A 26,178-nucleotide genomic window follows, 5' to 3' on the forward strand; every position below is an offset into this window, starting at 1 on the left:
CTTTCTTCAGCATCTGACACGGCCTATTAAAATTTGCAGGTTCAAACCGATAGTAAAGATGAGTATTCACCTCAATCTTAGGATTATTTTGGTTTTTGCTGCTTTTTGTAATAAAAATTCTTTTTGTTTCAGAAATGCCTTATTATACACTTTCTCTAGTTCCTTTACATTATAAATTTTCAAGTCGGTCCCTAATATATTCCTCTTTGGAAATTACCTCCGGATTTTTCCTAAGCAACTTCTCCACTCTCCCAAAACAACGATCAGCAGCCATGAAGCTGTGTCCGCGGACTGGAAAAGTGATCGAGATTTCAGACAGATCTTTTGGAGACTTATTTTTCAGCCAATACATTAGTGCATGAACTATGTAGGCATTTTTATTTTGGCCTGCACAACCATCACAGAAAAGTGTTATTTTTCTAATTCCATTATAGTCAAGTGAATCTAGATGGTGAAGAAGTGCTGAGGCAATTTCTGTTGAGCCACGCCCAGCATAATCTTCGGTCCATACATAGAATGTTGGGTTTCGCGAAGACAGCTCGACACAACAAAAAGCGTATAAACTTATTTGATGTGAGTAAATGAAATGTGAAAAATACGCGTGCGACTTACGGTGCAAAAAAGTTCAACCGCATGCAAGCTAAAAAATGCACGGAATCGGTTCCTCCCGATGAATCTCTGGTAACATTGACCCGTCTGCTGCGAGACGAACAGCGTTCTGTTTTGCTTTAGCGAATTAGCGATGCGTTGTTGCAAAATGCTCACTTTCCTGATAAAGCGCGTTAAATCCATTTCAGGCAAAAACAAAAAAAATTGATAGCAAGCAAGCTTGAATGCGACATCCGTAGAAATGCATAAGAAGCGAAAAATCAGGAAGAATCGTTTGAACAAGAAATAGCGCAGTTACAACATCAGATCGATGAAAAAGAAGCAGAAAACATCACAATTATGGAAGAAGCAATATACAAAGTAGAATACAAAAGGAAAGCCTAAAAATGCAAGAACAGATAGAAATTATCAAACAATTAGGATACACAAAAAAGAGGAGATAACAACCATCAATACGGTAGAAAGGGAAGAAAACCAATCGGTAGCAGATATACTAATAAAAAAAATGGGCTCCGGAAGTATATAAGTAAACCACCATCCACGAATTTAAAAAACTAGACAGAAGGCCAAACCATCTAGTCTTTTTCTGTAAAAAGAACAGTACGTTGGACAACACGAACATGGATGTGGAGAAAGAAATTCTCAATAGATATCCATAAATCCTAGATGAAGAGGCAACAAAATGTCGAGGGAGAAGTTTTCAGCTCATAGAAGAGGAGATTATTCTTCAAAAAGGGAAGGGAGAGAAACATAAACGACGACAGCTTTATTTATTAATGACAAACCAGAGAGGAAAGATATATACAATTTAATTAAAAAGGTCCAAGTGCTTACCGAGGAGCTAACAATAAGTGAGGTAGCAATAATTTCTCCGCAAAATATGGAACCAGAAGTCATAAGGAAGATGTGCCAATGTATATACAAGGACAACCAAACAGCGGAAACCTGCTTTTAAAAAAAAATTAAACCTACTGAACCGATAATAGAAGTACAAAAAGGGATGTCTAAAGTATTGGGACATTTGAGAGTTCGGAATGAAACCTCAAAAACTAGCGAATTGACGTATTTCATACGTGACTAAGATCTGTTAACTACAAAGATCATTACTACAAACATCATTAAAACAGCCGAGAACTTTAAACTAACTGTACAGCAAAATCCACATGAAGGGCAGTCAGCCATGATTACGTTTTCAGAAACCCAAACAAGAGAACTAGCAAGAAGAACGCAGATAAGAATCGGTCTTACAGAATGTCGAATATAGGAACGATTAAAAGTAGAAAAATGCTATCTATAAATGTTGGCAATTTGGAAAGAGACTGCGACATAAGCGATAAATGTTTTAAATGCGGGGCATATGGACATGAAAAGACAGAATGTAACAAAACCAATGATTACTGTCTATCATGTAACGAGGAACGACACCAATCCGGGACAAATAAATGTCTAAACGTTAGAAGAGCTCTGGCTAGAGAGAAGATCAAAAGAAGAAATGTTCAAAGAATGATCAGTGTTGAATGTATTGGAAGCAGTAAATAAGAATAAAAAAAAAGAAGCTAAATGAATACTTAAAAAAAAGTAAAAAAAAAGAAGAAGGAAAAAGGGACAAAAGACAATTATAATCAAATAAAAATGAACAAACTAAGAATATCGCAAGCCAATTCACAAAAAAAATTAGCACCCGAAGATTTGGCCCAAGCAATAGCAATAAAATTTGGATGTCATATTATCTGCAGCCAAATCAAATCAAAACGAAATAGAATACCACTATTTCAAGGCAAGAAATTATGTATATATAGAGTACATATACTCGGTGTACGTTTCACCAAACTGTGAATATGTGGAATACAAAGGAATCCTAATCGAATTGTTTACACACGTTAAACGGAATCTAAGATCAGGCAAGAAATCAATCGTAATATGCGGCGACTTTAACGCCAAGAATTCGGTTTTTGGGATGGAAAAGTGACCGATCTTATCGAAAACTTATTGACAGATTAGATCTGGACAATTTATGCAGGGAAATATATCTTACAACACATTCTGTTCCTCCGGAAGACGCGAATGAGCCAATAAAAGTGGTACTACAGGCATACAAGAATTCATGTAAAAAAAATCGAGCAACGGATGATTATAGCTTACCATACTGATGGAATACAAGCATTGAGAGGGAAATAATAGAGATAGAAATAAAAAGACGAAAAATGCAAAAAAAATAAATAACCAGACAAAAGGAGAAGAGCTCGCAGCAGATTTCAACGAAGCAAGAAAACAACTAATGAAAAGCATAAGATCAGCTAAAAAAGAGAAGTGCAGGGAAGTGAGCGACTCCCTTAACAGAGATGTCTTTGGGCAAGGTTGTCAAATAATTAAAGTTCAACTAAAATGTAGGAGACCCAAGATAACTCTAACTAAAGATGAGAAAATCGATATCTTTAAAATCCTTTTCAAAACAACACCAAAATGTAATATACCAAAAATCGAAGCAGAACCATATGTTGTCGAACAAGTAACAGAATTAGAAATACAAGAATTGCTTAAAAACATCACAATAGGTAAAGCTTCCGAGCCCGATGGGATCTCTCCGATAAACAGCAAACACATAATAAACAGTGACACGGAATATTTTCGAAAACTATTTACAAATTGTCTAAAGAAAGAATACTTTCCTACAAAATAGAAGTGCTCCAGACTTATAGATAAACCATAAACCAAAGAAAATTGGAGAAAATACCAGCTATAGACCTATTTCACTCTTGGACGTAATGGGTAAAATCTTGGAATCAATTATTAAAACCCGGCTTCAGAAAAAAACTTGATGAAACTGATGATGGCGGACTAAATCAAAACCAGTATGACTTCTGCAAGGGACGATCAACGGTAGATGCTATAAAACAGGAAGTACGCCCAATCCAATCCAGAAATAAAGACATAGTTACCTTAGTGTGCGTTGATGTCAAAAACGCCTTTAACCCTGCCGATTGGAATATCATCATAAATCGTCTCAAAAAGCGAAATATCTCAGGATACCTGGTGGCAATTATCAGGTCGTATTTCTCAGATAGAATGGTAAACATACACGGTAGGGTAAACCAAGGAGTAGAAGGAGGAATCCCTCAGGGGTCAATCTTAGGACCTATTTTGTGGAAAATCCTATATGACCAACTTATGGATATCGAAAAACCGCCCGGAGTTATGAAGACCAACAAACTTATAGTTGCCCCGGAAAAAACCACCAGTGTCATTTTTGACTGGAGTTACATTAATAGACGAAAAATTATATACAACTTTGGGGATGTTAGAATAACACCTCAAAAATCCGTTAAATACCTCGGACTAGTTCTAGACTACAACCTAACATACACTCCCCATACTTCAATGGTTATATAATAAAGTAATAAGATCTTTAAAGCCCTGGGTGCTCTATTGCCAAACAAAGGTTATTAGAACTTACATTCCAATCAATAATTTTATATGCAGCACCCATCTGGAGTGAGTAAGCTAAGACAAAAAGGGATGCAGGAAGACTCATAGCTTGGCAACGGACAGAAGCAATACGTTGTTTAAGTGCATACCATACGGTGACGGTGGATGTAGCGTTATTGCTCGCAGGACTGGTCTCAATAGATCTCTTAATTAGGGATAGGGCGCAATATATGACAGAAAAAAGAACTTCGAACGGGTAATAAACAATACAGCAATAAAATTAATAGAAAGTGAAGAAAGGGAAAATACTATACGACAGTGGCAACAAAACTGGCTGGAAAACCCTGAAACTAGTAAGAGAAGATGGACAAAAAAATATTAAAGACATTAAAAAATTGTTGAACAGAAAACATGGAGAACCAAATTACTATACAACACAGTTTTTTATAGGATACGGGTGTTTTGAAACCTACCTGCATAAATACAAAAAACGAGAGAGCCCAGTATGCATGTACGGTGATTCAAATGATGACACAGTGGAACACATGCTGTTTTACTGTAATAGGTCGACAGAATCAGAACAAACGCACAGATAAAGATGGAAAGTAATCTGAATTGTGAAAACATTACTGAGACAATGCTACTAAGTGCAATGAATCGAAATACAATCACAGAAAATGATGAAAGAAATAATTGAAATGAAAAAAGAGTAAGAAAAAACAGCTGGATTTTGAGCAACTTCTCTTCCTGCGTAATATACTGAGAAGTAGCAGGTCCGGGGAGTGACACAGAAGAACCACGGTCCCAAGGATTTTGGGAGGGACAATCAACCATTTACCACAAGATAATTTGAGAAACTACTGCTTTCCTCTTTTTCAAGGAGATTAAGTGTACCAAAAACACCACCTGAAATGAAATGAATGCTAACAAACATTGCTGATTGTATTAATACAGACTAATAGATAGCACAGGCCATGACATTCACAAATACGGAACAAAAGAAACGAAGCACTCAGACTGATGCCTGAAAAAAACAAACTGAACCCAAGAAAAAAAATTGACATAAAAGAGCTCAAAACATATGATGGATGGTCCAAACCTTCCAAAGAAATTTGGAAAGAAAAACTCTTCATTAATACAGAGATAAAATTTGAAAAACCCTTTAAAACCAATGCAGAAACAGTAAAAGTAGTTCTGAGCAATCAAATGACAAGAGGCATTCAGTCACTATACAGAGACAGGTATCCAGAAATTACTGAAGCAAAGGCGGATTTTGAGATGAACTATGACTGAAAAAGCAATAACCACAAGAAGAACATATTTGTAAATTGAAATGCTCCTCATGTCTATCACGTGTACATGTGTTCACATGTAATTGCATGGATTTTGTTATAAATAATAATATGTATAAACATATTCATAATATATACATGAATATGTCAGGAAAAGTCCATTTTAAGATAAAAGTCCTAATGCAGAACTAAATTATCATATTTCATCAATACAAAATTCAAACATAAAAAATATTGATGATAAAATTAGGGACAATATTAATTATCTCCATTTGTTATTAATTATCTCCTCTATTAATTATCTCCATTCTTTTGATTGGATGAATATCGCAAATACTGAAATTAAAAATTTAATAAATGGTCTTCTTCTTTCTGCTGCAAACTTAACTGGCATCAAAACTGAGGTAGGAGCACGTAAATCCGACACAGCCAATAAAAAAATTGCGTGCCAGAATCGGTAAGTTTAATAAAAGTCATATGTAACTTGTATTTAAATTGAAATCTGCTGTCCCTCGGCTGGTTTACATGAAAAAGAAAATATTAAAACCCAGTTGAAAAATATTTTGCTAGATATTTAGTAAACTGGAGATCTGTTATTATAACACAAATTAGCAATAAAATGTGTTTAGTGTAGGTTTCAAAACACCCGTATCCTGTAAAAAAAACTGTCTTGTATAGTAATCTGGTTCTCCATGTTTTCTGTTCAACAATTTTTTAATGTCTTTAATATTTTTTTGTCCATCTTCTCTTACTTTTCAGGGTTTTCCAGCCAGTTTGGTTGCCACTGTCGTATAGTATTTTCCCTTTCTTCACTTTCTATTAATTTTATTGCTGTATTGTTTATTACCCGTCCGATGTTCTTTTTTCTTTCATATATTGTGCCCTATCCCTAATTAAGAGATCTATTGAGACCAGTCCTGCGAGCAATAACGCTGCATCCAGCGCTAAAAGAATTTGCAATGCTAAAAGGATTACCATTATCAAGCTGGAAAAAGTAAATTTGCTACCAAAATAAACAGGACTATATTTCAATAATGTAAAAGTTCTAAAAATAACTAAACGTTAACAAAAATAATATACAAAGATGTACCATGTTCTGTTAGAATTATGCCATTCGTTTAAAATATCTGAATTGTTTTTAAAACATATTAATTGTTTTTAAAAACATTAGATTATTTGTCGGTATCGATGTTATATTACCTTACTATTCTTGGAAGCACAGCAACTTGTCGTCCTCCGTCCGTCCGTCGGTCGTTAAAATTGTATTGGGGAATCCCCGATTTGCACATATTTACTTTTTTTTGTATTTACTCTTACGTCTCTTTTTACTGTTTAGTTTCGTTCGCTCGCAGTTCAGTTCACACCGCACGTCGCATTGCGTGGTTTACGGGAGAGTCGAGAGTTCGGGAGTGTAATATATTAAAATTATAACTCAGCTATTGTTTTGACAAGCTTCATAATCATTTAAGTGTGTCCGATTTTGTTTTTAGTAGTAACAGAGAGATATTTCAGAGTAAGTTGTATTTTTTGCCTAGTAATTTATTTAACTGACTAGTTTTTTTTACCTGACAGAATAAAAATGTCCAAAAGAAGTGTAGTCTGGCTATATTTCTCGGTGGTGAATGAAGATAAAAAAATAGCTAAATGTGACGTTTGTAAGGACAATTTATCGTATAAACATTCGGTTTCCAATTTAAAAAAAGATTTTAAAAGGAAACATCCCACAATAAATATGGATGTCGATTCTTGTCAAAGTAGTAGTAGTGCGAGTACTGCAAGTGTGGTATCAAGAAGAGCTTCTAGTCTTACTGGCGAAACAGATAGCGAATAGAAACAAATACGACCAGGAGACGCTCAGCAGGCAAGTAATCCAAAAAATTTAAAGGAAAATGAAGTAAAGGACGAGGACGATCCCTCGACATCAAGCAAACCAAGCTGCAGTTTATCTTCTAGTAAAGCAATAAGGATTCAAGGTACTATTGCTACTTATATACCAAAGAAGCTAAGCACAACTCAAAAGAAAAAGCTTGACTTAGATTTCCTAGGCTTATTTATTCATGATTACCAACCTTTTAGCATAGTAGAAGATCAAGGGTTTAAAGTATTCGTGCATAGCTTAAATCCTACCTAACCTTCCAAATAGGCACACAATTTCAAGTTCCTTAATTCCAGCCGAATATGAAAAATGTTACAATATTGCCAAAGAAGAAATAAAAAATGTTATTAATTGTTGTGTGACAACAGACTGTTGGACATCTTGTAAAAATGAAAGCTATATGGCTATAATTTGTCATTTCATCGACGATAATTTTAAAAAGTTGGCAACATTGCCCATAAATGGTTAAGTTTATAAATCGTAAACGGTTAAGTTTATAAATCGTTCTACAAAGATTTTTCAAATTTAGTGTCAAATAGTATCATTTAAATACTGTACTATCGATAGATCTGATCATTAGCGTATATAGAACAATAACTCTGATTTTGTAGTGCCTAAGAACTTCTTTTTTACCTTCAAATCACCAAAATTTAAACGGTGTTTATTGCCAAGTAAACTTCGACCCGTGCGCTTTTAAACGTCGATCACATCGATATCGGGTACGTAGTATTTGGAATCTCGAGTGGAGTTGCCGTGATTTACGGATTATCTTAGCAGTATTAAAATGCCAAAAACCAAGACTGAAATTTGCGACATATGTCTTAAGGACGTTCTTGATGATCATCAAGCACTACTATGTGACAGATGCAACATATGGAAGCATAGAGAATGCTTGTCTATGTCAAATAAAACTTATGTCAAATTAAGCAAATCCAAGGACGAGTGGCTCTGTGGCAAATGTAACACCAAAGATGGACCTGGTTCTGCTTTACGTGGAAAGAGGGATTACACTCTGGCCGATATTATGGCAAAATTGGAAAAGATGGAAAATGAGTACAGATCTTTATTAACTAAATATGATGATCAATTTAAAATAAATAAGGAATTACAGGATGAACTTGGTCAAATTAAGCAACAGTTAAATAAAAATGAACAAAAGGAACTTAAAAACAATTTGTTGGTGCAAGGAATCCCATACAAAGAGAACGAGAACTTACCTGACATTGTAAATAAAATTGCCAATTATCTTGATGTCCCAAACGTAAACAAATTTACTGTTTATAGATTGGGCAGGGATAAGAATAAAAATAACCCTGTTAAAGTCATCTTTGAAGATGAATCAACTAAAACAAAAATTTTAAAATGAAAAAAGAAATTTGGCCTAAAAAGTTCAGATTTGGGATATACTACGGATAATAAAATCTTTCTCAACCATGAACTTACAAAAACTAATCTTGATTTATACATGGCAGCTAAGGCTTTTAAGAAAGATCAAAATTTTAAGTTCCTATGGATTGGCGATGGTAATATCTTTTTGAGGAAAGACGAAAGTTTAAAAGTTCTCCTTATCAATAATAAAAGTCAGTTGGAAAACTAGCGAGGCCTCGTGAACAACTAAAAATTGCTTACATGAACTTACAAAGTATAAGAAATAAACTGGATCTGGTGCAGTGTTTGGTTGTGAGTGAAAATTGGGATGTACTATTGGCAGCTGAAACATGGTTAGAAGAAAGTGAAACATTTCTGTTTGAGTTGGATGGTTTTAATGCTGTTCATGCCTGCAGAGCTGGTAGGGGGGGTGGTGTGTCAATTTATGTGAAAAAATCTATTAAGTTTCGTGAAATTGAGAAATCAAGGAAGGGTGAGTTAATAAACTGGATATGTATTAGCTTAGGGGAACAAAACTTAAAAATAAGTGTTATATATAAACCACCCACTGTTAATAGTGGTAATTTTTTCCCATATTTAAAATATATTATGCGTACTCACCCTAAAAATCATTTAGTTGTTGGAGATATGAATATTAATTTGCTTGATGTTTCGCAAGTAACCAAAGAGTACAAAGATTTAATAGCATTAAACAATTTTAAAATTAATAACTCGATAAATGAGGAATGCGCTACTAGAGTTACCAGTTTATCAAAATCTCTTATAGACCATGTTCTTAGCGATTATAGTGGTAATTTAAGTTGTAAAGTTAATGTTAAAGAAAATGCAATTTCAGATCACAAACTTATATTGCTTGATATTAAAACACCTGTGCAATTTTATAAACCAAAAGTAGATTATGAAGTCAAATCTGTAGATTATAAAAAATTTGTAAACTTATTTATACAAAAAATATTAAGCATTAACGTAACAACTTTTCAAGAATTAATTAATTTAATTAATGAATGTAAAAATAAATCTCAATATACAAAAAAATTAAGAATACGAAAAAATAACACCTGGATAAATATTGAACTTCTTGAGCTTATCAAAAAAAGAGATAAAATATACAAAAAGAAAATTAACCAACCCGAAAACCTAACTATTATCTCTGAATTTAAAAACATAAAAAATAAAATTAATAATAAAATACGTGCTTTTAAAAATAGGTATTTTCAAACCCAATGGAATTTAGCTGGAGATAATGTTAAAAAGCAATGGGCATTTATCAACAGCTTAATAAAAAATAAAAAATCTAAAGTAATAATTAATGAATTAATAATTGAAAATAACATTATTAATTCTCAGCTTGACATTGCAAATAATTTAAATACATATTTTTCTCAGGTCGGTGAATCAATAGTTAAAGATTTGGAAACGGAGATTCAACTATCAAACGAGATTTTTTCTATTGATGAAGTCTACAATGATAGTTCTATTTCTATAACATTAACTAATAAAGAGGAAATATCAGAAATTTTAAAAGAACTAAAAATAAACTCAGCACCTGGATATGACGATATTACGGTTAGGGACATACATAATCTTGGAGAATACATGATACCTGTTTTGGTACGGTTAATAAATAAAACTATACAAAAAGGGATTTTTCCCATCAGAGTTAAAAATAAGTAAAATTACACCTCTTTTTAAGTCAGGTAATAAAAGACATATGAATAATTACAGGCCCATTTCAGTCGTTAGTGTATTCTCCAAGATTCTTGAAAAAATAATAAAAAATAGAATGTTCTTGAAAAAATGAATCTTTCATTAACTCTTGCAATCTATTGAATGATAAATGTCAATATGGCTTTATAAAGAACAGTAGTACACTTGGTGCGGTTGTGGATTTTGTAGACTGTATTTTAATGGCATTAGATAAACAACAAATAGTTATAGCTGTCTTCATAGACCTAAAAAAAGCCTTTGATGTAGTAAGCATAGACATTCTTTTAGACAAATTATTTAAAATGGGATTTAAAAATGTATTGTACAGCTTAATTAAAACATATTTGTATGACAGAAAACAGTACGTAAAGCTTGACAATATTATTAGTGAATGGTTATCTAACACCTACGGGGTACCACAGGGATCCGTTCTTGGACCTCTCTTATATATGTACTGAATCTCAATATTCTTTATGTACTGAATCTCAAGTTAGCCAAGCTAAAAGCAAGATATTTTACCTTTGCAGATGACACTGTACTGGTATATGCTGGAACAGATGAAACTTCTTTAACACAACTTATTAATAATGACCTAAAATGTTATCTTAAATGGCTGTTTTCAAATAAATTAAAAATTAACATTGAGAAAACCAAATACATGATATTCAAACAAAAAAATAAGTCAGTCAGCAATAATCTAAATATTAATATTAATACTGTAATATTAGAAAAAGTGTCGAATATTAAATATTTAGGTTTGCAAATAGATGAAAATTTAAATTGGTCACTACACTTAAACAAAATTTTTGATGAAACAGTTCCAATGCTATCTGCCTTATATAGGAGTAGAGATTATTTGTCTGAAAAAAGTAAATTTCAAATTTATAATGCCTTCTTTCTCACACATTTTAGATACCTCTTGCCAGTATGGGGTATGTGCGGTGAAGTTAATTTTAATAAGGCTCAAATTTTGCAAAATAAAATTTTGAAAATTTTGTTTAATTTTGATTGGCTTACAAGTTCTAATACAATTTATTCAAATTTAAGTTTAAACAAATTAAAAGTGATATTGGAGATAGAACAATGTAAACTTGTATATAAAATTATATACAACAGACAAAAAAGTAACATAAATATTATGTTTTACCATAATGTACATAATCATCAAACAAGATCACTAAATAATGTTTATCAAGTTTCTACAAGAACTAACATAGGTTTAAGAAATCCAATTACAGATGCAATTAAAACATTTAATAGTTTACCTCATTGTATAAAAGATATAAATAACTATAGATTTTTTGTTAAAAAATTAAAAGATTTAAAAAATGTTAATTAATTTATGTATAAAAAATTATAAGCAACATTGCAATATTTGTTTACTATAGATAATTAATTACTGTTTTGTTATTCTCGGGGCCAGTGTTTTCAAACACTGATTGGAGAAATTGTTAAAACTCGTTATACATTGTATTATTGTGGTTAAATAAATTGTTTCAAAAAAAAAAATAATTTCCATTTCACTTAATTGTGAATTGTTTGATGAGAGTCATTCGGCAGTAAATTTGGCTGCCAGGCTTCAAACAACAGCGATTGAATGGGGCTTGGATAAAAAAATTATTTTAGCTGTGTCTGACAATGAGAGCAATATTAAAAAGGCCATCCAAACTGAACTTGGATGGAAATATTTCGGATGCTTTCAAGCGTCAAAGCCGTTATAGATAAAGTAAAAACTATTGTTTCACACTTTCGCAAAAGTACTTTCGCGAATACAAAGCTTAACAGATTTCAAAAACAATTTGGAATTGATCCGCCTAAAAAGCTGATCCAGGAGGTGGTTACTAAATGGAGTTCCACGTATTATATGCTGCAAAGGGTGCTGGATCTAGAAAATCCTGTAAGATCTGTTTTGGGCTTATTGGACGAACGGTTGCCGCATCTGGAAGCTAATGAATGGATTTTATTAAGGGAACTTTGTGAAATTCTTACACATTTTGAACAAGCAACCCAAGTCATTAGTGGGGAAAAATATATTTCGGCATCGTTAGTCATCGTTTTACAACGAGGACTTCTCAATGTATGCCAAAAATTAAAAATGAAAAATTTATCTGGCCTCACTAATGGAGTAATATAATGTTTAGAAGATGGTTTAAGAAAAAGAGTAGGCGATGTTGAATTTAGCAATACACTAGCTCTATGTACATTTTTGGATCCTCGATTAAAAACATTTGCTTTTGTAAATAATGATGCTGTGGAAAATATCCGAAAGCTGGTTACAAATATCTTAACAGATATGATTAAAAAAGACTTAGACAAAAAAGGAAATATAGATAAAAGCGCGTCAGAAGCTACTAATATTAATGAGGAAAAAAGTGAGGCAAATGCTTTATCTTTATGGAATTGCTTTGATGAAAGGGTGTCCAAAAATAAACCTAAGACCATTGCCTCTAGTTCTCGGGCAATAATGGAAATCCAAAGATATTTAAAGGATGAAGATATTTAAAGGATATTTAAGTTATTTAGAGGATGAAGTCATCCCACGAAATGAAAATCCGTTAGCTTATTGGAAAAATAATGAGTATAATTTTCCATACCTTAGTAAGTTGGTAAAACAAAAATGTTGCGCCCTCGGTAGTTCTGTGCCTTGCGAAAGGCAATTATATTTCAAGCCTCGTTCTTCGAGATTACACATAACATAATACCTTGTATCTCATACATGTGACGCCACGAATTCCAAAGCCCTGCAAAAAAAATCTAAAAAGAAATACGCATGCGATCCCACCACTCTGACCTGGCCCTACATTCTTACTAGCGTCTAGCCTGTATCGGGAGCCTTGATCCCGAACACGGCAACCCGTATGACGCCGGTAAAGTGTAAACATAACCACAATAATTTGATGTTTGAAGTTCTTTTGACATTTTCGTTATTTCGTAGTAGGACTTGCTTGTGTTTTGTGTGTAACACTTTAAATCTATTCGTTTGACTATTTATTAATTTGATTTGTAATAATTGAAGAGCTAAGTGGATAAAGGTGTTAAGCAGCAAAAGTAAATATTGGAGCAAATCGATTTTAAAAATTTAGAATTTATAGTCTATGTAACTTTGTTGTTTTAAAAGTCATAATTTCTAAATTTTAAACAGACAGTGGCACATATATTGTACTTCATATTATTAAAGAAATACAAAAAAAAAATCAGAAGTTTTTAAAATATTTACTTTTTTTTTTACTTACCACCTTTATTCACTACATTACTGTCGATAATTTGTTTGTTGATAAATGGATAATGGTAGTAAGAAACAATACTTTAAATATATTTGCAACGATTACAAATGCTTTTAAACAATGAACTAATAAAAGGACAGTAATTTTGTCAAACCAGACATTAACTAAAATTTTCAATGTCTAAAAGAAAACATGGAGACCAAAATAGGTATGCTACCAAGCAAATTTTTTATAAGAAGCTAGTTAACGGTGAGTAACGCTAGTTCGAAGAGATTGGGCAATTTATTCAGAAAGTACTGGAAATGTGTTTTGTTTATATTGTTGTTTATTTAGTAACAAACAAAACCAATTTAAAACCGGATTTTCCTCGTGGAATAAATGCATTGAGAGATTCGACGAACACGAGCGTTCCATTGGTCATCTAGATAGTTTAAATGGAGGCGAGGAAAAATTAACGATGAGTTGGAAAAACAAATAAGTTGCAAAAAGGATTATTGGGTCGAAGTATTGAGAAGAATTATAAGCGTGATTAAGTTTTTGGCCTCTAGAGAATTGGCATTTAGAGGAACTGGTGAACGTTTTGGTGAAAAGCGCAATGGGAATTATTTGGGTTTATTGGAACTATTAGCAGAATATGATCCGTTTTTAAAAGACCATATAAATCGAATGGCAAATTTGGGCAAGGGTAAAACGTCATACCTATCCAAGGATATCTGTAATGAAGTCCTCACTATCATGGCGAATCGGGTTATTGAGGAAATTGCTAAACAAATTAAGGCGAATAAATATTTTTCAGTCAGTGTGGACTCAACGCCCGATATATCACATCAGGATCAGATAACAATAATTTTAAGGTATTGCAATAGTAAAGGGCTTCCATTTGAAAGGTTTATAGGATTCTATGATAACATTGGGCATGGGGCACAAGGGCTTGAGCAGTGCGTCATGGATATGCTAAAGACATTTAATTTGGACATTCAAAATTGCAGGGGTCAGTCATATGACAATGCAAGCAATATGAGTGGTCGATTTTCTGGATTGCAAGCACGTATTAAGGCACATAATGAGTTAGCAATCTATGTTCCGTGTGCCGGACATTCTCTCAATTTAGTTGTTCAAAATGCTGCGGATTGCTGCTTCGAAGCAACATCTTTTTTTATGCTAGTTCAAGCTTTTTATACATTTTTTTCGGCTTCTACACATAGATGGAACTTGTTGTCTAGTACAATAAGAGATTCATCAGGCTCTGAGAAATCGCTCATGCCAAAAAGGGTCAATACAACTCGTTGGTCTTCTCGCTTTGATGCCATAAAGGCGCTACAAAGTAGTTACAATTCAATAAAGACTTATTTAAATAATATAGCAACAGATGTTAATGAGAAAAATATTGTAAGAGTCGAAGCAAGTTCGTTATGCGAAAAACTTAATTTCTTGGAAAATGGGATAATCTTATCGTTTTGGTTGGATATTTTGCAAAGGGTTAACGATGTTAATATAACTGTACAAAGAGAGAATCTGGACTTGTGTACAACTTCCCAACTTTTCTCGTCTTTAGTAGAATATTTTGATTTCTTACGTGATCGCTTTGAATATTATGAGAGCTTAGGAATGTTGTTAACAGAAAACGAAAATTATATTGAAAGGCGAAATATCAAACGAAAATTGCAATTAGGAGAAAAAAGTTCCGACGTAAATTTGAGCCAGAGAGATAAAATCCGCACGCAGTGTTTTTTTTTAATAATCGATAATCTAAAATCTGAAATTATTCGTCGGTTAAAAATATATTAAACATGTTCAAATACATTTGAATTTCTTTTTAAGCTAAAATTAATAGAAGATGAAAATATTATCACTGTAGCAACCAAACTAAAGGAAAAATACAGCTCCGATTTAGATGAATATTTTCCTCAAGAATGTGTTCATCTAAAAAAACTATTAAATTCTATATCAGAAATTAAATTAGAAACTCCATTAGATTTAGTTCATGCATTATATGAGAATAAACTAATATCTACATTTCCCAATATCAATATTTGTTTACGCATTTTTTTTCTATAATGGTCACAAATGCAAGCGGTGAACGATCGTTTTCTACTCTAAAGAGAGTTAAAACCTATTTAAAATTCAATAGCGAAACTCAATAGCGCAAGAAAATTTAAACGCTTTGGCAATTATTTCAATTAATAAAGATATTCTTGATGAAATAGATACATCTTCTATAATCGAAAAATTTGCGTCACTAAAAGCAAGAAAACAATCGTTTAAGTAATTTATATGCATTATTATATAAGTATATTTATGTGTAATTTATTTTTTACGTTCCTTTAAAACCGAAGAATCTGTTTTAACGAGTGCGGAGAGGGGGGGGGGGCTGTATTTTTGTAGTACCGGGCGGCAAACTACCTTAAACCGGCACTGTTACTCACTGAATATGGATAATGGTACTAAGTACAAGAAATGTATACCCAAAACAGTAATATACCAGTTTATTTTAAAAATGCGTAGAAGTTTATGTTAAAAAAACTATCAATATGAAAAAAGTAAATATTTTATTGTTCGTTATTGCCAACACAAAAAATAAAAGCACAAAACTAAAAACAAAAAAAATGTTATTCTGCTGTAAAAACTGTTTTACTTTTTCTTTTTTTTTTCTTACTGTGGCATAAGTTCTTCCTTCTCAATGACATTTTCGTAGAAATATCTGTACTCTCTTTAACAAACGCCAATTGCTCCTTTATATTTTCAATATTTTCCTTAGACAGCTGACCAAGTTTTTCTGCTCGGGGAAGTCGTAGTGTGGGGTCTGCTTCAAATTGACGCTTCATTATACACACTTCTTTAAATGGGGCTTCTTCTTCATATGAATCTTTGTATAGATAATAACCAAATCTTTCAACTTTGATCCATTTTACTGCATCTCTAAATTGAACTTTTTCATTAAGTTTTTTTATTTTTCTGTTTACCACTTTTAGCTGGTTGGATAAAAAGTGCACTTTTAATCCCTCAATTTCGGGACCAAAGGGTTACTTTTACTACCAAGGGATTAAATTTTTACTTTTAATCCCCCAGGGAGTACTTAAAACAATACTTTACTTACATGTAATATAAGTATCTTGTATAGGATACGCCAGTTGGGGAAGCTGTAGCGGTTCTAGGTTATGATATTTTTTTTTAGAGCTTTTATTGCCATTATTATCACTAATTAATCCGTCATTACTTCTAGTATTTACTGCCACCATATTTTTGGCATTATGGATTATTTTAGCCGTTCTTTGCATCATTTTTAATATAAATATTTAGAATAAACACTAACGACACTCTAGCAATAGCAAGGCACGACAAGATATAAACAAATCAAGCACGCTTTCCGTCACAAAGTTATATCCAAAAAATGGATGAAGGTGTTAAGTGCGCTTAACCCCTTTATTCATTTGAGAACCGATTTTACCGATGCACTTAACTCCTTTATCCTTAACTAAAATCGTAAATATGTGTTGTACGTTTTTGAATAAAAGATATATGCAAAATGTGTACTTAACACCTTCATTTAGCACAAAATCTAACTTTTCGTCAAATTGTTGCTTAACACCTTTATCAGTAGCTCTTCAATTATAAAGTGATTTTAAAAAAATTACTTATCAGTGCGGGAAATGTGAAAGTAGTTTCAGTACCAAATCAAATTTGAGAAAACATTTAAAAAGGTTTCATCTCCAAGATGTCTAAAAAGTGTCTTAGCACCCTTGCACTATAAAAAGAACTGAAACTCAACAAACTTGAAGCATTTTCGATGCAACCTATGTGACAAAATATTCAATCATAGGCAGAGCTTAAGGCGACATACAAAAACTCACATTTCTAATCCAAGTTCCAATTAAACACTTCAAAATGAAACCCAGAGGGAAATCATAAAGTATCTAAAAAATTAATTTTTATTAATAGTATTACTTTATTTAAGGCCACCTGCATCTTACAAAATTGAAAGGAGACAGTATTGCATCTAAGATTGCTGGAAAAATCCCATTTGATGAAATATTGGATCAAATTCGTGATTCAATTACTGATAATGAGTGGAAAAGAATCCATCTTCTGACAAAGAAAGACTTATTTAATATAGAAAATGGCTACAATTTATGTTCTTCAGTTCGTTATTCGAATGATGCTGTGAGTGTTGAATCTTGGGTGTTAGAAATGCAGCGTGTTGAAGAATGTGTTTTATTTTATAAACCACAAGGGGTTATTTCTGAAGAACATCCTCATTTAAAACAATAAGACTTTATTTTAATAATTATGACTCCAGCTCAAACAGCAATTTTAAAAAAATTTGGATCCGACTGCATATGTTTGGATGGCACACATGGGCTAAATTCTTATAACTTTGAATTACATACATTGCTAGTCATAGATGATCTGAGAGAGGGATTCCCTTGTGCCTTTTTTCTTTCAAATAGATCTGATACATATGTTATCAATTTATTTTTAAGTAGTAAAGAATGTTGGAATAATTACCCCAAAAATATTCATGTCTGATCTGACTGAAATATATTTCAATGCTTGGAGTCAAGTAATGGGTTTTCCGGAAAAAAGATACTCACATAATATAATTTCCATTTATTTGTAATATTGTATTTTTTTATGCTTTTTTTGTAGATTATTTTGTACATGGCATCTTGATCGTGCGTGGAGGAAAAACCTAGCTAAAATCAAGAATCAAGAAAAAAAGGTAAAAAATTAAAAAATAAATAAATCAAGCAGGTTAATTTAGGATTAAACCAATGATCATATTTATTGCAGGCCCTAATATACAAAGAACTGAGAACAATGTTGCAGGAAAGAGATTTTGTAGCATTTGAAAGAATGCTTGAACAATATTGCAGTAATAATTCAGATCCCGAAACGGAACATTTTATAAATTATTTTAAAGAAAATTATCAAAAAAACAGCAAGTATTGGGCATATTGTTATCGATTGCATTCCGGTTTGAATAGTAACATGCATCTGGAAGGTATGCACAAGACTATTAAATACATTTATTTGGCGGGGAAAAAAGTAAAAAGGCTGGATAAAGGCATTTCAGCCCTTATGAGATTTATTAGAGATAAACTTGTAGATAGGCTAATAGTCCTAAATAAAGAAAATTATGTAGTAAAATAAAAAACATTCGTGATCGCCATAAAAACAAGGAACAAGTGGAACCAGCTTTAATTGTTACTACAGAGCATGGATGGGAAATACCATCTACTAATATAAATGAGATTTATTTTAGAAGCCAATGACTCATGTAAATGCCAACTCAGATGTTTAGAATGTAATATTTGCATCCATAAATACTATTGCTCCTGCCATGACTCCTCTATTAAATTTAATATGTGTAAGCATATACATGTACTTGCTGGATTTAGGAAGCAAATTGAAACTGCCAATAATGGTATGTATTTAAAAAAATAAATATATTTATATATTATGTTATTTTTATATGCATTCATTTTAAAGATTTTTTTTGTTTTTAATTTTGATTTTACTTTTTCAGTTAAAATAATATCATTTAATATGATCTCTGCCAAAATAATTTCGTAAGTGTCTATTTACTATCGAGCTGTTGGGGTGTAAGTCTTGTCTATAATTTCAGATACTTTGCCTACTTGGTGAAAGCATATGCATAGTTGTTTATGATTTATAACTAGAATGATAATTGGAACCAGAATTTAGAAGTCATGCATTTTATGTAGTTATATTTTATTTTATATTTATGTTTTTTGTAGTTTGAAATAAATATTTATGTATGTGTATCTTAAGTGTAAAAATGTAGCTGTCAGAGTGTAAGTCAGAAAAATATTGCTGGTATATAAAGGCAGGTTTTGTTTTCCAGTTGAGTACATCTACAACTAACATTTACATTTAAAATTTATTGTTTTCAAATCTATAACCAATGGGTGATCATAACTAATTTTATGTGTAATAACACTAATAATTAGGTAAATATATTTTTTCTTCCAGATTTTCATGAAGATTCTCCACAAGAAGATCAGCTGTATGTTGAATGTTATGAAAACGAGGAATGTGATGCAATTATTACACAACTTGCTAAAAAACAAAAAACAGGTTCTTCGATTGAGGAGCGACAGCAAAGCCTCTTAGTGCAATTTCAAGAAATGTTACATTCTGGTAACTCACACAAGAAGTTAGATGCCATTGAAAAAGTTTTAAATTCCCTTCCTCAACTTTAGCTGCAATAGAGAATATTAATATAAATAAAAATAGTTTTTTACCTTCTAATAAAAATAATGTTGATAATGAAAAAATTGAACCTCAAAGAAGATTTTGGTCCACAAAAAAGAAATCAAAAAAATCTGTTTTATCCCTCAGGAAACCTTCTCAGCAGGAATCGAATACCATAGCTATTCAAATACTTACCATACATAATAAGTACTCAATTTGTGATATAATACTTACTTAACATTTTAAGATATTAATTTATTCCTATTTAAACTATAGTTTTGAAAGTTTTACTATTCTAAACTAATATTATTTTAGTTGTTTATTTATGTCGTAACTAGATATTATTTTTTTACTAATTTTTAATTATTTTTTTTTTAATTATATGAGCAGCTTTTTTTAACATAATATTTATAATTTTCTTCACGTTTCTGTGAAAATAATTATTTAGAATTAGGCTCTTCAAGTCATATTCTAATTGTAAAAAATATGTATTTACAGAGTGTCTCATTTAAAAGTGTAAACATTTACATATAGGCTTATATACATTTTCATCAAAACCTCATTTTATTGGAGTTTAACCAAACTTTGGAATTGGGGATTTTTAATTAAGGATTTCCAAGAAGTTTTCAATAAAAAAATGTCTACTATGATTTTTCGTTGTTCTTCACCCAATTTAGCATCGAAGATGCATCGAATTGGTTTTCAATATTTAAATAGATCTCGGTGACCTCTATCTTTTGAAACCGGTTTGATTTAAATCAGTCAAAAAGCAAAATAATGATTACGCTGTTACACTCTTAAATGAGACATGTAGATAGTTGTATGTATATGTCAACAATTGAATATATTTAATTTATTTTTACATTTAGTTATCTTTTATTTATGCAATATCCCTTAACAAATTACAATAGAATGCCCAATAAACCAAAACAAAATCAATGTAATGGGGATTAAAAATATATAATATAGGGGTATCAAAAATTAATAAATTAGACAAAGTTTAATTTATATAAAACTATAAACACCCTTTATAGTTTTATATAAATTAAAAGCCCCTTTTTTCCTGATTTCAAAAATGTATAATATGCTGACATTTTGGTAAAATATTTATACCTAAAATGTAAGAAGAATATTCTAAACAGTTTAATAAAATCTATAGTATTAATATAATATAAAATCTATATATATAAATATAAATATTTTACCAATAGCATATATTTTTAAATCAGGAAAAACGAGGCTTTTAATTTATATAAAAATTATAGGGTGTTACATTTAAAAGTACCATATTTGTCCATTTTATTACCTTTTCCATACCCCTGTATTATGTTTTAAAACATTTTCTGGCGATTTAGGACAGATCCTGCAACTTTTGCATTTAAAGTTTTTTTCCACTCTGTACAATAGCGCCACCAGTCGCTCTCTAAATATAAGGAACAATCCTGTACCTATTAGTAGCAGTAGCCATTTAAATTTGGCACCATACTATTGTCGGCCACGCAAGTTGAGCCGTTCGGTAGAATTCGGGATCGGTGCTCCCGATACCGGCGGGACATCGGAATTGGTCCTACTCGGAATTTGTCCTACGTTTACGAATCCGGCCGAACGGTTAAAAACAGTGTTGTCAGAATATTCTTAGCAAAGTGACCGAAATTCAGTATTCAGTTCAGGGAGGGGGATACTGTGTGAAATTGAATGTGATACCAACCATACAACAACTACAACGAATATGGCCGTTCAACCTAGAACTTATTGTTGTGTGTGTGTGTGTTGTAAAGATGGAAGGATTTGGTAATCAAAGATTTTTTGATCAAGAATTTATTAATGAAGCCAGAAGGTATGAAACTTTTAATAAAATTTAAATTTAAAATTAAATCAGTTTTATACTTATACAAATTATTATAAAATAGATAATATAATTATGAGGAAAATCGAAGTTTTATGACCAATATGCTCTTATTTTTTTTTAAAATATACGAAACCTGATCCAACCTTGGGCCAACCTAACTCGCCCTAACTTTGTCTAATAAAATGATAACGACTGGACATCAATTTAAGCATTATTAAAATTAATTGGCTACACAACGTCCTGGTGACTTGGGTTGCCCAAGGTTGGGTTAGGTTTTGAATATTTTAAGAAAATAGAGAATATTGGTCATAAAACTTCGATTTACCTCATATATTGCCTATTTTACTTGGATCGTTACGTTATTGCCCGGCCATTATCGCTAATGTGCGAATTTTCATCATTGACCGTAACATATACACTATACAGAATACCCCATATTTCCATATAACTTAATAATACAGTTGCCGCCCGCGTGCGCCATCTAGCTATTAACAGTTGCGACACAGACAATCCATCGCATCGGTCGCTATTTAGCTGCCGAAATTCGTAAATACGGCGTTGTCAAATATAAATACCTCCTATCCTTGCTTCTATATCGAAATACAAACCCAGGATTTTCGAGGAAAAGCCGAACCGTCCCGATCGACCGTAGGACAAAATCTGAGTAGGACTAATTCCGGCTTCTCATAGCGGCTAGACGACGGAACATTACGATCTTCCGCATATGGGTCCTCATAACTTGTTTTCGTGCGGCGACGCTACATCGATTTTTTCATTTTTTTAAAAAATGGGTAATAGGGAGAGAAAAGTTTCCAATGAAGAACATATTTCTAGTGATATTGAGTAGATCTAGTGATATAGTGATGATTGCGTAATAAGCAGTAGCGTCAGCGTCGTAGACGGATAATACGGCCATTATCATCGAGTTCGGGTTCCGAGAATGATAGTGAACAACACTGCACAGCCGATAATGTTTTGTCGCTCGAGACGGAAAGTGAAAGTATTTTAGACGTTGAAGATTTTACAGGTTAGTTGTTTTGTTTATGTATGTTCTATTTTTCTTTCTAGATTAGGGTATTTAAACCGTTTGGAGTTGTTGGTTTTTTTTATACTTGTCTGGTTGTTTACATAGATGTATTATCTTTTTTGGCCAAGGAAATATTAAAATATTAAAATAAATATTCGATTGAGCTCGATCTTAAGACGAGACATAATCGAAATAATAAATAATAAATTCTATAAGGTGAGCTCACTTTAAGGTGAGACAAACCTTAAAAATCAATTTTGTTAATTTTTAGCAGTATCATAAATTTGTGGTTTATTATCTATACAATAAGCTGACACATGAGATCAGATGGTATAGTTTTTTATTCTGAAATATTTGGTCTTTATTTCAGTGAACTGTAGTGGGGTCACTAATGAGAATGTCGCACCTGAAGAAAATTTTGAAGAACAAGATAATGAGATTCTTAGATTTCTTGGACTTGATCCTAAAGCAAATAACCAAAAATTATTAAGGCTACAGGAGAGCATCACGCTGGAATGTTTGGATTTCTGAAAGCATTCCAACGTCAATGAAAGACATTTTACTGGAAAAATATACAATTAATAGGAATTGCAATTTGGAACCCCTCAAAATAAATCCAGAAATCCTTCTTAGCCTAGCTGAATCAGCTAAAAAACGTGATGAGCACTTTTTAGCCAACCAGAGTTTAATTGCTAAGTCAATGTCAGCATTGGGTTCAATAATATCTACACTTTTTGAAAATAAGGAGGGGGGAGTAGACCGCGCCTATGTATTGGAGACATTAAATGATGCTGGGAAACTGATAGCGGAAGTTTTTTATCGTCAATCAACAGCTCGTCGAGCATTTATTTCACCAGGCATGGATAAGAACATTAAACCCCTCTTAGAAAAGAACAAAGTTGACAGTTTGCTTTTCGGGAAGGACTTATCTCAAAAAATTGATGAGGCTAAGGCAATCCAGAAAACTAGCTTAGCCTTAAAACCTATGTCAACAATCAAGAAACCATTCCAACCATCGACTCAGGGTAACAAGAAGTTAAACTGGAAAAGCCCACCTGTTCGTTACAACAACACACGGCAGGTGGGCTCCAAAAACCTTGTTCGCACTCAGATAAGTCAGGGAGCATCAAGATATCCCTTCCCAGTGAGGACCATATCTTATCCAAGGAGCACCTATATGCGTTACAGAGCAGACGTCCAGACCAACGGAAGAATTAGTTAAGGTAAAAACCGTAGCTGGTGTACTTAAAAATTATGTTTCTCATTGGAGAGAGTTAACATCCGATTCTTCTGTAATTTCTTGCATATCTGGTTATAAAATTCCATTTACCAGACTTGTTAAGCAAGATTTTCCTCCAATTGAACCAAAATGGTCAAAAAAGGAAATTATTGATATTAAGCAAGCACTTAAAAATTTATTTAGTTATGGTGCTATATAACTTTGTAATTTTGAGGAGGATCAATTTCTCTCAAAATATTTTCTAGTGCCTAAGCCAGATGGTAGCAAAAGATTCATGTTAAATTTAAAACAATTAAATAAATTGATGAGACACAGATCATTTTAAAATGGAAGACATTCGAACTGCGTCAAAACTGTTGTCTCCTGGAGATTTTCTAGGATCTATTGATTTGCAAGACGCTTATTACTTAGTACCAATAGATCAGAATTATAAAAAATATTTAAGATTTAAATTTAATGGTAAATTATACCAATTTTGTTGTTTACCTTTTGGTTTATCAGTTAGTCCTTTATGCTATTAAATATGAATGAACTTAGTTATTTTACTTACTTTATTTCTAATGAACTTAGAAAGTGAAGGTCATATTTCCACAATTTATTTAGATATTTTAAGTCTTGGAAATACATATGAAAACTGTTTTCAAAATATTCAAATAACTATTGCTCTTTTGACAAAATTAGGATTTATTATTAATACAAAAAGAGTAGTTTAATACCTCAAACTAAATGTAAATTTCTAGGTTTCATTATAAATTCCCAGCAATATTCATTAAGGTTACCTAAAAAGAGAATAAATAATCCTAATACTTCAATCACGAAATTTTTAAATATTAACACGTCGAGCCCAATAAATATTAACACGCGTGCCCACCGGTGGGCATTTGGATTTTACTTCCAGGGGCCAAATTTTCATTCTGGATATTTTTTGTTAATAGTTATTTTTTTGCAGTTTATATTGTTTGTGGATCAATATTGTATCGACTTTTGGCTGTTTTTGTAATTTTTTTGTGGTGACCCACGGATGGGCACGTGGTCCCAGAATGCTATTTTACATTTTGGGACCGAATGCCCACCCGTGGACACTAGCTTTAATGTGTTTTTTTGTTTCAGAGTTAAGCAAAGATGGCTAAGAAATATCTATCGGATCATGAGTTGGCAAAGGAGCTGGAGAATCTGTCCGACGACGAGTCAAGAGATATAATAGAAGACGAAATTACCGGATTTTCAGATGATTCGCTCGTAGATAAAGATTTTATTCCTATAAGAAAATCTCATCCATTTTTCACAAAGAGACCGGCGTATACAACAGACGAAAAACAATAAAAAACACAAAGTCACGGTCTCACAACATTTACTTAAAGCTACACGTGTTTCGCTCTATTCAGAGCATCATCAGGCCTAAAACAATAATAATTAGTATTGAAAGAAAAAAGAGGACATTAAAAAGACTAAAACCTTAAAAAGCCACTAACGTTGGCAAAACAGTAAATAAACATACATTTAAGGTTAGGATGACTATACAGTTATTTAGAACCAAAAAACAAAAAATAAAAATTGTAAAATAATATCACACCTATTGGGAATCGAACCCGCGACAACAAGCTTACAAGCCAGAGACTATAACCTATGGGCTACCGGAACACTGAGGAGAAATTCAAAACATTTGTTGTTAAGCCAAGGCATTTTAACACAATATTAAACTTATTTCAGTTGGAAGAGATTATGTAAATATAAAATTGATTAAATAAGATTATTAAAAATAAGGTTGGGTTCAAAATTAAATACGTCGTTAACACAGACAAGAACAGGACTCTTCTTGGCTTTAGTAATTTCCATCCTCTCCAGAAGGTCAAGCTTTTTCCCTTTAGAGCATTCATGAAGTATTTCAGCTCCGACCTCTGGAGAAAAGTGATGTGTGGAAGCTAACAGGTGATTCACAAACGCTGACTTTGTATCACGGACGTCTGTATTTTTAAATTTCTCAAACAACGCTACATGTTCTTTAACGCGTGTAGAAATTTTTCTTCCAGATTGGCCAATATATACAGCGTCACGGACAATTATATTGGTCACAATAATATTGGTCAATATATATTGTGACGCTGTATATATTGGCCAATCTGGAAGGAAAATTTCTACACGCGTTAAAGAACATGTAGCGTTGTTTGAGAAATTTAAAAATATATATTGACCAATATATATTGTGAGAGGTCGGAGCTGAAATACTTCATGAATGCCCTAAAGGGAAAAAGCTTGACCTTCTGGAGAGGATGGAAATTACTAAAGCCAAGAAGAGTCCTGTTCTTGTCTGTGTTAACGACGT

Source organism: Anthonomus grandis, chromosome 17 (genome assembly GCF_022605725.1).
Source record: "Anthonomus grandis grandis chromosome 17, icAntGran1.3, whole genome shotgun sequence".
Classification (NCBI taxonomy): domain Eukaryota; kingdom Metazoa; phylum Arthropoda; class Insecta; order Coleoptera; family Curculionidae; genus Anthonomus; species Anthonomus grandis.